General features: G+C 39.6%; 1 long non-coding RNA gene across 1 annotated transcript in view; it reads right to left on the bottom strand.

The window, feature by feature from the left end:
* Positions 1–7,903: 7,903 nt before the first annotated feature.
* Positions 7,904–12,596, bottom strand: part of LOC133154762 (uncharacterized) — a 29,590-nt gene continuing 24,897 nt past the window's right edge. Inside the window, exon 4 of the long non-coding RNA XR_009714524.1 lies at positions 7,904–12,446. This is a non-coding gene — a long non-coding RNA (uncharacterized LOC133154762). The remainder of the gene's footprint in view (positions 12,447–12,596) is intronic.

Raw genomic sequence — 12,596 nt, 5'->3', positions numbered from 1 at the left:
AAAGCAATTGCAGTTTGTCTGATCAAGAAAAATAGCGAATGATGGACTGCATGCATTGCCTCTTGAGGCCCCTCTTAAATCCTACAATACAGTTTTCCATCCGACTAATTGTCTGCACCTTCCTGTAATATGCGTATTGGTCCAAACCATTTGCATGTAGGAAAGTAAACCATCAACTTGCATGTTTCCATGTTGAAATGTCTGACCTATTAATTTGTTTTTAAAGAAAGAGGGCTAAAAGTCTGGACCCCATTAGGACGAAATGGAATAATAGGCAAACATCTGTGTGTGGTTGCACGGCTTAATGTGCTGGATGGGTCAGGTCAAAAACATACCAAGCATGAAACAAGACAAGAGAACATGAAGGCCAGCTCACGTTTTGTGTGAGAATGGCATTCCATTAACCAGCAGTGTGTCTAATTTCTCAACACATTACAGATGGAATGGCCTTGTATGACCCCAAATAAAAGCCTAATGTCCCGCCATTGATTTTCCCTCCTTTAAATTATACCTCAGTAATGGCTACCTGTCTCTAAAAGCAGAAGGAGCAAGTAGCAGAAAGTCAGCAATGAGAAGAAAGCAACACGGAGAGAAAAACAACATTTGACGCTACACGTGCTCTTTGCGACATTCATCGAAAGCTTGTAGAACAAATAAGTCTCGGAATCTTAGACAGCAGCGCCTACACTTCTCATAAGATGATAAAGGTACTGTATCTCACATATCTTGGAGTAATAAGTCTGTGATTATGGTGTGCTGTCTTCAGGAGATATTGAAGACAAAATATCACCAGCTCTTTATCAACATCTGTTCCAAAGGGTGCTCTATCACCAGCATCTTTTATTGAAGCAGTCGGCTTTTATCGGTCCATGGAAAGTCGCCTCAGCGTGCGCGTTCTTTTGAAGCCGCACCTTGCTGCACGTCTACGCAATTGTATTCTCCTCACACTGAGAAATTAACCACAGGAACAGTCTGTTGGCATCTCCTTAGCTGCAGTTGGAAGGTTAAATGCCAAGTGCAGTAGTTGCTTACAGTGCATTGCTATATCGCTCTTGTTCCTTTTTCCGCTCTTTGCAATTGCAATGCATGAGGGCGGATTACAACTAAAGTGTTTTGATTGACAATGGGTCAAATTACAAATCTATGAATCAATTATTTTTTTAAGTTGGGCTGGGAAGTCTGAAAGGTCTGCATAGTTGTAGCTCAACTAACGATAGCTGTATCTTCCTCAAACTGCTGCTTTTCAACCTTCACATACTGCACACAATATTTTACTTATATATATTAAATTGTCCCAGAAAGTTTATTTACTGAAATAATGGTGATTCAATTTACTCGCAAATTACCCACAGTGTGAAATATGGACCTGTTTAGTTGAACTGAGCTAGTATTCTGGCGTATGAATAGCAAATGGTGGATTGGACCTTTTGCCAAGAGCATTTCATTGTTCACTATATGGCGCTGTCAAAGATATATAATAAGGGATTTTCGTAATCTCTAATCGACAGTCTGCTTCATTCAAAAATCGGTCAAATTACTAATCTAGGCAGAACCGACCGCTTTGCTGAGATGAAATCCTAACAGACAACAAGCATGAGATATATTTTTTCTATTCACCACTGTAACGTGACTTGGTGGAGTCACAATCCCATGGTCCTGATAGAGTTTTACGATAACCAGAGTTTTTGACCTTGGCCTTCACAGGGCATCAGAAATATGAAACTGAAGCCTGAATAGAATTTTACTGCGGCTCAAGAGAGTTATGCAGTAGCCCATGTATCAGCGATGTAAAAAAAAAAATATGCCGGATGGCTTACGGGACACTAAGTACAGTGTGTATGACAACGTGTACTGAGTGAACATTGTCTGTTTGCATGGATGTGTGAAGCTTTATATTGAGGCGTAAAGCTGCCTATAACAACATTAAGCACAAGTTCCAATGACCCCTTAAAGCTTGTGTAAGGTCGTAATATTTGGACAGCCAAGTCCAATTTAGCCGGTTGTATCTCCATCTGCTTGGCCGGTGTATTTACCTCGAGCTGGAATTGAAAACCGAGACAGGTCAGCCGTATGCATTTAGAACTCACGCTCCCCAAGCATTGCCGGTATGTTGGTTCTATGCACCAAATAGTTTGCCTCCGCTTCCTTAAGTGTCTGCAGATTAACTTATTAACTAATACAAACCCGAGTATCCTACGGGGGCGCATAAAATACACACAAATTTAACTTTTTCAGATGCGACGGGTAAATGAAACATTATATTTAAGGAGCAGTCGGTGCATGGGATGGCAGCTATCATAGTCAGACCCTGAAATGTACGGAGGGAAGTTGTGATGTTTGACAAAATGCTAATCTTATCATTTAATGTAATAACAACCAAATGAAAACAGCAGTACCTCCCAACTGGAAGCTCAAAATGCAATATAATTTAAAAATGTCAGCAGCTGGAGAAATGCACTTATGTTTTTGGAAGGGTACAAAAGGGACATAAAACCAGAACTTATTGCAACATAATAAATTGCCAAAAGTGCCTGTGCCCTTGACCAATTTTTGAGACCCCACGCTTTATGACCAACTCTCCACATAACAACAATATTTCTCCCGACAATCGGTTTGCTTTGATTTTACATTCTCATGATAAACGCTCCGAAATTTATGTGACACTTACAAAATTGAAATTATGCACCACTCTCTGTTATCAACTTCCCCAGCACCTTGCATTGTGGACATGAGTTCTCTCTGGGTGACAAACAAGCCCTGTGAACAATGATGTATGACTTTGGTTACACAGAGGCACTTTGTTGGTCAGTTCTTCAAATTAAACATTTAAATTATGCAGCACAATAAAAGCAAGTTCAATCTGCTGCTGCTGCATTTTGCCGTGGGCGGCAATAAGAGATGTAGCTGTCATAGCCACAGCCAATAAAACCCAAATTATGTGCAGGACACACTGAGGTGGAGGGAGACATTAGTTTTTCTTTAGGTAAACTGACCATTAAATATGTTTTTATGCTTCTTGCAGCAAGATTCTTCTCACGACACTCATCAAGGCTATTTCCTCGGTTTAATTGCTCGTTATTGGCTCATCATACGACAAATGACATGCTTTTAGAAGTAGTTGCTTGCAGGACTTATGTGAACGTCGAACATTTTCTGCACACGCTGTTTTTTTCTTACTTTGTGTTTGTCTGGAGTTTTTTTGTTGTATTCCATTCAGAGCACAGAAGGTCAGCCACTCAAAATGATTACAGAACAAGTTGGCAGAGGTGGCGTCAAATCCCCTGGAAAGGTGTGTTTACATAGTTGTGAAACGGGTGAGACATTTTGAACTGCTGTGAGCACACAAGTGTCACACACAATATACAGCACGTTAAGAGTTACAACAACAGGGCAAGCTTGTTGATGCCAATGTTGCCGACTCAAGTGTTTTACCCCAAAGCAGCACAACGTCAAAAGAAATGTGCCTCTGCTCATGTCAGAGTATGTGGAGGAAAGAAAGAATTGAAATGCAGTATATGGTGGAAGAATGTGCAGTAAAAAAAAAAAAAAAGTGACGGCTGTGCCATTTTCCGGAGGCCGTGTGACATTTCTGCTGAGCGCTGGTCACAAATGGCGTTGGTACGAGTGACAGCTACGCCGACCCCGTCGGTCAATCTAAGCGCCATTCCCTGCTGACGCTTTCACTTTCAAAGCAGGTTAGCGGGCAAATTCAAGGCTGATCATCATGTACAGCATGCTCCATCAGATTTAACAAAACACCTGATACCACATTTTACTGCTGTTTCTATTCGCCAATTAAAAAAAAAATATTATCAGTAGCAATAACGTGTGGTGTATTTTGGATTTCAGTTTATTTTTATTGCGAAAATTTATTGAAATAATATACTAGCTTGGTCACAGAACAAATTAAAATCATAAATCAACTGTAAAGAATCATTTTTAACAAAACAAAAATCAATAATGACCGGATGATTTCGGAAAACAACTGCAACGGCAGTGTATGTATATATGTCACGTTGGCAGCACATAAAAACAAATGTCAAGCAATAACAAGACTTGTTAGCTGGAACTTTTTAATAGCCACTCTGCAGAGCAAATACTGCCGAGACGCTCTGTAACTTCTGCGAACAATCAGTTTATCCCTGACATATAAAGATTTCAAACATTCTAGATGTATCACTTACTTCTTTGACACCAGCGACTACTTTCCTCTAAACCGGGCATGGTAGCAATTTACAGCCCTTTAAGGGTGTAAAAGACACAAAGCAAAAAAATATAAATACTGAAATGGCTAAAACACGAGGATGAAGAAATAATATATAATCTCATAGCGTGTATGTTGGAAATATTACCAGTATCATATTGCTGACCAGTGTATAATGCAAAGTCAAGTAAAGGGGAGAATGTAAATTCCTGCATTCCCTCCACCCGGTGCTGAATATGAATCAGTTCAATGTTCCCAGTAACAAGCTGGCATCCAAGCCAAACAGATGATGGATGAAGGACCAACTGGCTATTGCTCTCCTCTCATCCCTCCTTTTTGCCAATATATTTCTTTTATTTATCAATCCCTCCTGCTATAGCCAAAGCTTCACTCTATCTAATTTTCTTTCCATAGTGGAGTCGCAATCCTTGAACTTATTACTTTATTTTTTCCGTTCTCTATTAAACATCCGAATGAAAACTCTTCTTTCTTATCGTAAGAGCTTTTCTGCTTATTCGTCCTGACTCACTGAAGTTTGGACTTGATTAGAAATGGCATCCTAACTGAAGAAGAATGATGTCTTAATCCAAATCTCTACCAGTAAAGAGTTGGCACTGCTGTTGATTCATAGCTGCATTGCGCTCGTCTTTCACATCACCATCTGACCTCAATTGCTAATTGAAAGACTTGAAAACATTTCACTGGGAAGACTTGGAGGCCACGCCGTTACATTCACGCTTCAATTTCCCAAACAGCAGCATTACAAGTGTATTTTTTTAAGACGTTTCCACTACGTTTCCCTCGCCTCGCCCTGGACCATAGAGTCCCCGTGCCAAAGCCGGAATTAAATCCCTTAAATCTATTCTCCCTCTTGAGTACTTCAGCTAGAAATAACACTCTTTGCCATAATCCAATTTTAGTACAGTCATATGTCATTTTCTTACTCACACGGACAATCGAGAAATAGGAGGATGTCTTCGGGGTGAACGCAAGGTAAAGAAATTAAAGTCATGAAGGCAAAAGACATTCACGTGGACCACACAAACTCGTTACTTGCCCCCGAAGTAATTATTTCACCACCGTTGGCGTTCAATTAACATGTCGTATTTAAAGAAAGCTTCTCTCCACTGGCAAACAATAGAAATCTGCAGAGGAGAAATAAAAATATTTTCTTTGAAAGATTAGAGAAAAAAGAAAATTAGTTTAGCTGGTGTCAGTGCTATTTGTATTCCTTTTATCCGTCCCTGAATTGCTCCATGTCAAACATGATTATTTCCCAAGCTTTGATAAGTGACCGCTGGGCTTAAAGAATGGGAGAAAACAAAGAATAAAAAAGGGGAAAAAATGATACCCATCAGAGTCGTTTATGGCTCTGACCTTTCATTGCACAACCAGCACACTTTATTATCCCTTTTTCCAAGTGAGGACTCATTAGGGACGAGAGTTTACTGTGGCATGTGGAATTCTTCATACGCATCCTTGTGAGCCTTGACGCACATTTCAGGCTCGGAGGGCGTCGTTATTTTGGATAGCGGGAGCGGGGTATGACATCATGAGTCGTTCGACAGTAAACACCATTGATTGGTGTACTGTTGACACTGCCAAGAGTGTGGGTGTCAGTGTTGGTGGTCCACGGTGTCCTGCCCGAAAGCAACTGAAAGGAACAAGTAGACCTCAGTCTCTGCTTAAGTCCAACAAGCTTTGTTTTTGAGTACTGGACTGATTAGGGCATTTGGGGATGTTGTGTTTGTTTGAAATGAGGCCACTCACATCCTCCTAGTATGACCACCCTGGTTTTAGGCTGAAGATGACGTCGCCTCTGGTGATTAGAATTTAAACGTCCAGAACAAAGCAAAAATTCCCTCCGTGACCAAGCTTGTAACTCAATTTACAAGTATAAATAAAGTTGACTTGTGTGAATCAAGTCAGTTTTCCCAATTAAAATAAAATGAAATACTAGCTACCCCAAAAAGGCCTGTTTGTAACAAAGAATAGAACTCTAAATAAATAAATAAATAAATAAATAAATAAATAAATAAATAAATAAATAAATAAATAAATAAATAAATAAATAAATAAATAAATAAATAAATAAATAAATAAATAAATAAATCGACTTTACAATGTAGTTGAATGTAATTTTCAAATCTCAAAGGCTAAAAGTTGGAACCATTTTGGTTGGTAGATATGCTTAATTTATTTATATTGATAAATGTGAAATATACACAATCTTTTTTTACCTTGTTAGGAAGAGTATGGTCCTTTGTGTCCCCCTAATAGCGCAAGAATTGAGCACCCCCATATCATTTTTATCCTAAAATCCCCATTTTAATAAAATAATTTTAATTTGAATAAAAACTGAAAAGCGCAAACAGTATAACATGGAGTCATTTCCACACCGGACTACTTTTTCTCTTGGATATCTGCTTCAGTTCATAGTTTGCCAAACAAATTTAGCGTATCTGGATGGACTTTGTTTTAAGGCCTCCGGCCATGTTAGTTCAGCAGCTGCCTGCTTGTGTTGCTGTGTTATGCTTGCATTTACATGGGCGTGTAATTGTTGAATTTAGCAGTGTGTTCATTCATTACTGACTGCTTACCTCCATGGTCCCTCTCCTCATCTCTCTACATTAGCTCTGACAGTAATGACTTGCCAGGCCTAACCTCTTAACTGGCCTGATGCATGCCTGTGGCAAACCCGCTCAGGCCACGCGGCTAAAATGGAAACATGCTGCTTAACTTTTTTTTTTTTTTTTTCCCTCCGGCTCCCTTGTGACCTTCTCCCTCGGACATTTCTGGCGGTCAGACTCGTCGGAAATTTAACAGGATATTGAAATGTGATTTGCAAAAATTACCCGTGAGGCAAAACCTTTTTATAATGTGGAAAGTCAAAGAATAGACTGCTCATCTTCTTGAAGATTGGCAACTTTTCATCTTGTGGCTCATTCTGTCATTTATTTCGACATAAACATAGTCCTTGACCTGAGCAAATAGTAAGTAGCATAGTCACAATTCCAACCAGCACACTCACAAACAAGATATGCAGCATGTTCTATTCCCAAGAAACAAATCTGTTGAAACAGAAAAAAAATGTTGTGTATTTGTGTCCCAAGCACGGTGGATTATATTTTTACGTTATCAGACATACGCTGCAGATTTGTGGGACATATTCACAAAGGACTTTTTTAGCCTCTGGAGCCCCTTTACCCTCAGTCTGTCCAGAGGGTGGAAAAGATACACAAGTACAGCTATGTGATTCCTGACTGGACTGCAGAGATAAGCGAGCCCAAATAAATCTGCGTCCCTCCAAATGGGTTCCAGTGACAGTCCAAATAAAGAGGTTCTGGTTGGCCAGCCAGATGACTGACGTCTTGGTGCAGTTCCCGCCTCACTGAGCAGCGGATAAACCCCGGCTTAGACGACGCTATAATAGACTCGAGCGTGTGCACATGAAGCCTGCATGCTTGCACTAAACATGCATGAGGCAACAATGCAAGCTCCAAATACAGCATTGCAGTATAGAAATAAGGGAAGGATGACATGTGGCCACACCTAGTGAGCACTCGATTCATTTCAAAAATACACTGAGGTCGGCACCCCAGATTCACTTTTTTATGTTTTTATTTTTTGGGGGGTAGCAAACATGCATTTTTGTGGAAAAATGTATACTGTCGGTTTTATCAGTTTTTTGGAGTCTGCAAAAAAAAATCCCAATTTTACTGGTCATATATTAAACACGGATTTTCCCATTTGCAGGCTGGGGGTTCCACTTTTAAGTTGTACTAGCACAATTCACCACTAGATAGCAGTTCTGGCTTAGTTGCGCTTGCAATGTCCTATACTAGAACCTGAACGGGTCTACTAATTCTTTTGCAGATTTGGAATAAATTGTAAGACAAACATAGTACCAAGATTTTTTTTCTCAATTAATTATTGTTGAAAAAATGCACAAAATGACTTTTAACACTTAATATTGCTTTGATGTTCAGCAGTTTAATGAGTTGACAAGTCATAAAAAGTGACACATGGGAAACATGACACAAAACTAAATCTGATCAAACCAAAGTCAACAAAAACACGGATCATGACAGACTGGTCCATACAAGTCCTACCTGCCAATAAGAGACACCAGGCTCAGTGACACGACCGTGATCCCTGACTAGCCTTCCATCTGCTTGGTCTGGCCAGTGCTATACACTGGAAACCACAAGCAAACTGAGGTTGGCACTGTCTATCAGTGATTGAACCACATTCGCTGTGGTAGCTGGCAACCACTCTGCCCTCTTGACCACCTGTTCCTCGCTGACATCACTATTCATCGCAATCTGCTAAACTACACTGTACGGCTTGAGGAGAAGAAATGAAAGGGAACCAGAAAGAAAAAGATGAAAGAATTTGCCATGGGTTGAGTGGAGAGATGTTATCGGATATCAAAGATTCCATTTGAGCTGTGCCTTCCTATAAAATCCTGGCAACCGACTTTAAAATCATACCGATCCATCACTAGCTGCAAAGAAAAGGCATCCAAAAAGGCGCCAAAGTCATTAAATGACCTCAGAAGATTTGTCATGTGCAGAAAGTGGCACACTGGTTGTGTAGATGGTGTTAACTGCCACAAGAGACTGGACACTGTGACTTTTTGTGTAAGACATATCGAGGAAAGGCAGAGGGATAATGAAACTCCTGTTTCAATGCCAGTGTTGTATTGAGTAGAAAAATGCCCCTCAAAGGAGTTGCCATTGTGTAAAAGTAGCTTAACTTCTCTAAGTAATAAGTTGTCTTCTTGAGACAGCAAAGTCATTAAGAATGAATCAACAGTGTGTAGCAAAAGTAGTATTTTGACTCTGTTTCTTCCAGAAAAATAACTGCAATGATACAATTGATCAATGATTAATATCGGAAATGCTTAGTAGATTACTGACTAAACTCGGAAAAATCATGACCTATTTGTGTTAAAAACAAAGAAGAAAACCTTTGTATAAGTGTATCTCAAGTTTACTATTCTCTGCAGGAAAGGCATCAGAATGAAAATGACTGAAGTCAATCAATGACTAGAACTTTTAAACTCTACTTGCAATGCCCCTCCTTAAATGCCATCACTTTGACAGAATCGGCCATCGAAGCGGCCTTAACTGAAAGCTTGCCATTATAGCAGCAGACATAAAACATTTAAACGGCCTCCATTTCCTCCAAATGAGGGTCTTGTAGAAGGACCTATGGGGTGGCTGCGCACGCAAACTACACGTGTAACGTAAACACGTGCACCCCTGAGAGGTCCGCTCTTCATTAATGTGGTTGTTCTAATCAAATTAGCCATGCATACTGCTGAGCTAGCGACTGCTTGGGTCATTCCCCTCGTTACATTTCAACTTCTTGTGCACGTTTATGACTAATTGGTCATAGTGTTCGAGCATGGCAAGTTCTATTGGAGTCACTGAAATGACTGTATTGCCTCTTAAACAGTTAGATAATGTGTTTAGTGACTATGGTAAGTTCTTCCAAATCCTGCTCGATCAGGATGCGTGATCGCTTTTGTTGACTGTCAACCAATTGTCTTGTGACAGAGAGGCCTTCATATGACTGACTACATCTCATGGTGCAGTCTCATCTTCTCTCCATTTTCACAAAATAATACAAAATGGAAAATGGCATAAGTCGCATGTTTGTTTTGCACATTTTCACTGAACACTGAAATTTTGGAAGAACATCCATGAAAATGGACGGACGGGGTGGTTAGTCATCAAAAATAACAATGGTTTTCAATGACAAATAAGCTTGTGATGCAAATTTAAAGGAAGGAAATTAAAGGAAGTCAAATCCGGATTAAATGAAAGTAATATGCGGAGTTCCCCAGGGATCTCTTCTTGGACCAATATTATTTATTTTGTATATAAATGATATCTGTATGTTACAAAAGATATGCAAATGTGTACTTTGTGTACTATGATATGACTTTTTTAATTTGGGATTGATTTAACTGAACTTCTGAAAACAGTGGAATTAAATACTTTGAAACAGTGGTTGACGTCAATAAATGATGCCACCAGACGAATAATCAAATACAAATCACAATCGATAATATTAAGTTAGAGAGGGTATGTGAATATAAATCTTTAGGTGTTATTTATATTTTATATCATATATGGATTATGTTAATATTTGTTTGCACAAAATTATGATACTCTGACAGTCTGATATTTTGATAAATTACAACTATAAGTCGACGAGTAGAGCAAAACTAGTGAGGGGAGACTTGTCACATTGACGTCATCGGCTCAACTGAAAGCTTTGTCTTTCCTCTCATTCAGTATTCGAGCAGACTGTTAATTAGCTATTGCACCCTGAAAATAACCCTCATCTTGCAAAACTCCAGCTGTTTGGTAATTGCTTAGCAGGGTGCCTCCCAGCAGCGTTTGTTTTTGTTTAGGTTCTGTTTTGGGTGAGGAGAGGCGGTAATGTGTTGCACATGCTACGAATCTTCGAGGTGCCGCCCTGGTCAATAGAAGCAATACTTGCTCCTCCGGGGAGAGGGACGGCTTTCATTTGTTTTCATCACCCAAAAGGATTTTGTGGGCGGTTGAGAGCAGCATTCATTTGTTTGCTCTGATTTCGGGCCATCAAGTAACCGAGCCATTCAATGATACTTTGGAAGTAGATTGCCTGGGAGCACAACAAAGGAGTCATGTTGGGAAATGAATGAGTTACCCAATGCCTTTTGGTCTGTTTTGTCCTCAAACACATAATTAGTGACAAAAGTGTATGGGGGGGAAAAAAGAAATAAGTAAAAATCATCCGACCAATCCTGAATGGATTTTCTCACTTGACACTTCATTAAACACTGTGCATCGGCACACAGTAATGAGATTTAAAGTAAAAGCTGTCGTGAAAATTCGTCTTTCCTAATGTAATTTTTTTTTATTGTCACTTGCCAAAGAGGTATGAACTAACAATTTGGATTATGGTTGCAGTATGTAATAATGTAGTATAACTTCACAATAGTATACGACTAATAGATCTATTATGTAATGTAATATTTTATGCATGGATTTGTGCATATTGTTGATAAGGACAAGCTAGTTTTCAATTCATAAAGAGGGCTCAATGCTAGAATGCAGTTAGAACCAAATCATTCCTTCCCTGGTGAGAATCGTTCTAGAATCGTTTCCAGCCAGAAGATACCGATTCTCCCGCCCAAAAATTCACTCACGAATAATTGTTGGCTTCCATACTGTCGTCCACTGTGTGTATTCTGCCTAAATAAATAACCATACAGTATGTGATGAGCTAAAATGACTACACATGGCTCAGTTTCAAAAACAATTTGTAAGACCATCCATTCGGGAGTGCAATTGCAATGACATGTATTATTCTAGACTGGCCGTCTAATGGCAAGATGTGTGTCCTTAAACACTAAACAGTCTAGGGAGGGAAACACAGTTTTGATGGATGACATTGTGGCTTTGTGGCTGAAATAAGCAGCCACGTCTCCATTTTCTACCTGCGTTTGTGAAGGATTGTCCATCTGGTCGACTTGAAGGCAATGATCCATCCTTGTCCTGGCACCGTGTTCCACATCAAACCCAAATGTCACTTTAACTTTGAGCCAGCACATGTCACTTAAGGGAAAACGTTTGCAAGCCTCATCCGGAGAGGCCTCCATCGCACATTAAGATCCGATTTTCCTTATATGACTTACTTTTGATGAGGTGCATTTGTGCGTTCTCTAAAAGAAAAAACTTCTTTTGCATGGTCCTGGCTGTCGAATTACTGAGGATCACTTGTGGAGGACGGGGGCAGATAATCAACTTTTGGGTATTTTGCGAATTGTTATCACGAATAATTACTACAGCTTTAATATTATTTTTCGTAAGATTGTGCTGGAATGCAAACAGGACAATATGGCAACAGTCCAGTCCACAATAATAAACCAGTAAATATGTAATGTTCTTTAAATACAGTCAGGAGAAGTTTCTCCTTTAATCTAAAAAATGATTTTGGCAGCTTTATGAGTCTTCTTATGAGTTCATAAAATAAAGTGGAGTAGATATGACACAAACATATGCTCAGGCACTCGATGGTTGCTCCCACTCCGAAATCAGTGGCCTTAAATACACACTTTTGAGCCTGGCCGTCCCCGCCTCAATCTGTGCAGCATATTGCAACATATGGCCGTTTTTCATGACGACTGTCCAGTTGCTGCCACCGGCCAATATCAGCCAGTTTTGAAGCGAGTATGCACCATCTGTGGAAAAAAAAAAAAAAATCACTGATGTACTTCAAAATGATTTGGTGGACGTATCCAGGGAAAAACACTGCTTGGAAAACTAGATAAAAGATGGCTTGGAGAAAAACGTATTGTTGCTTGTTACACCTCTTAAGAGGAATGTCCCTG

Source organism: Syngnathus typhle, linkage group LG5 (genome assembly GCF_033458585.1).
Source record: "Syngnathus typhle isolate RoL2023-S1 ecotype Sweden linkage group LG5, RoL_Styp_1.0, whole genome shotgun sequence".
NCBI lineage: Eukaryota > Metazoa > Chordata > Actinopteri > Syngnathiformes > Syngnathidae > Syngnathus > Syngnathus typhle.
Note: the sequence above shows the minus strand (reverse complement) of the source record. Positions and strands in the feature narration are given on the sequence as shown.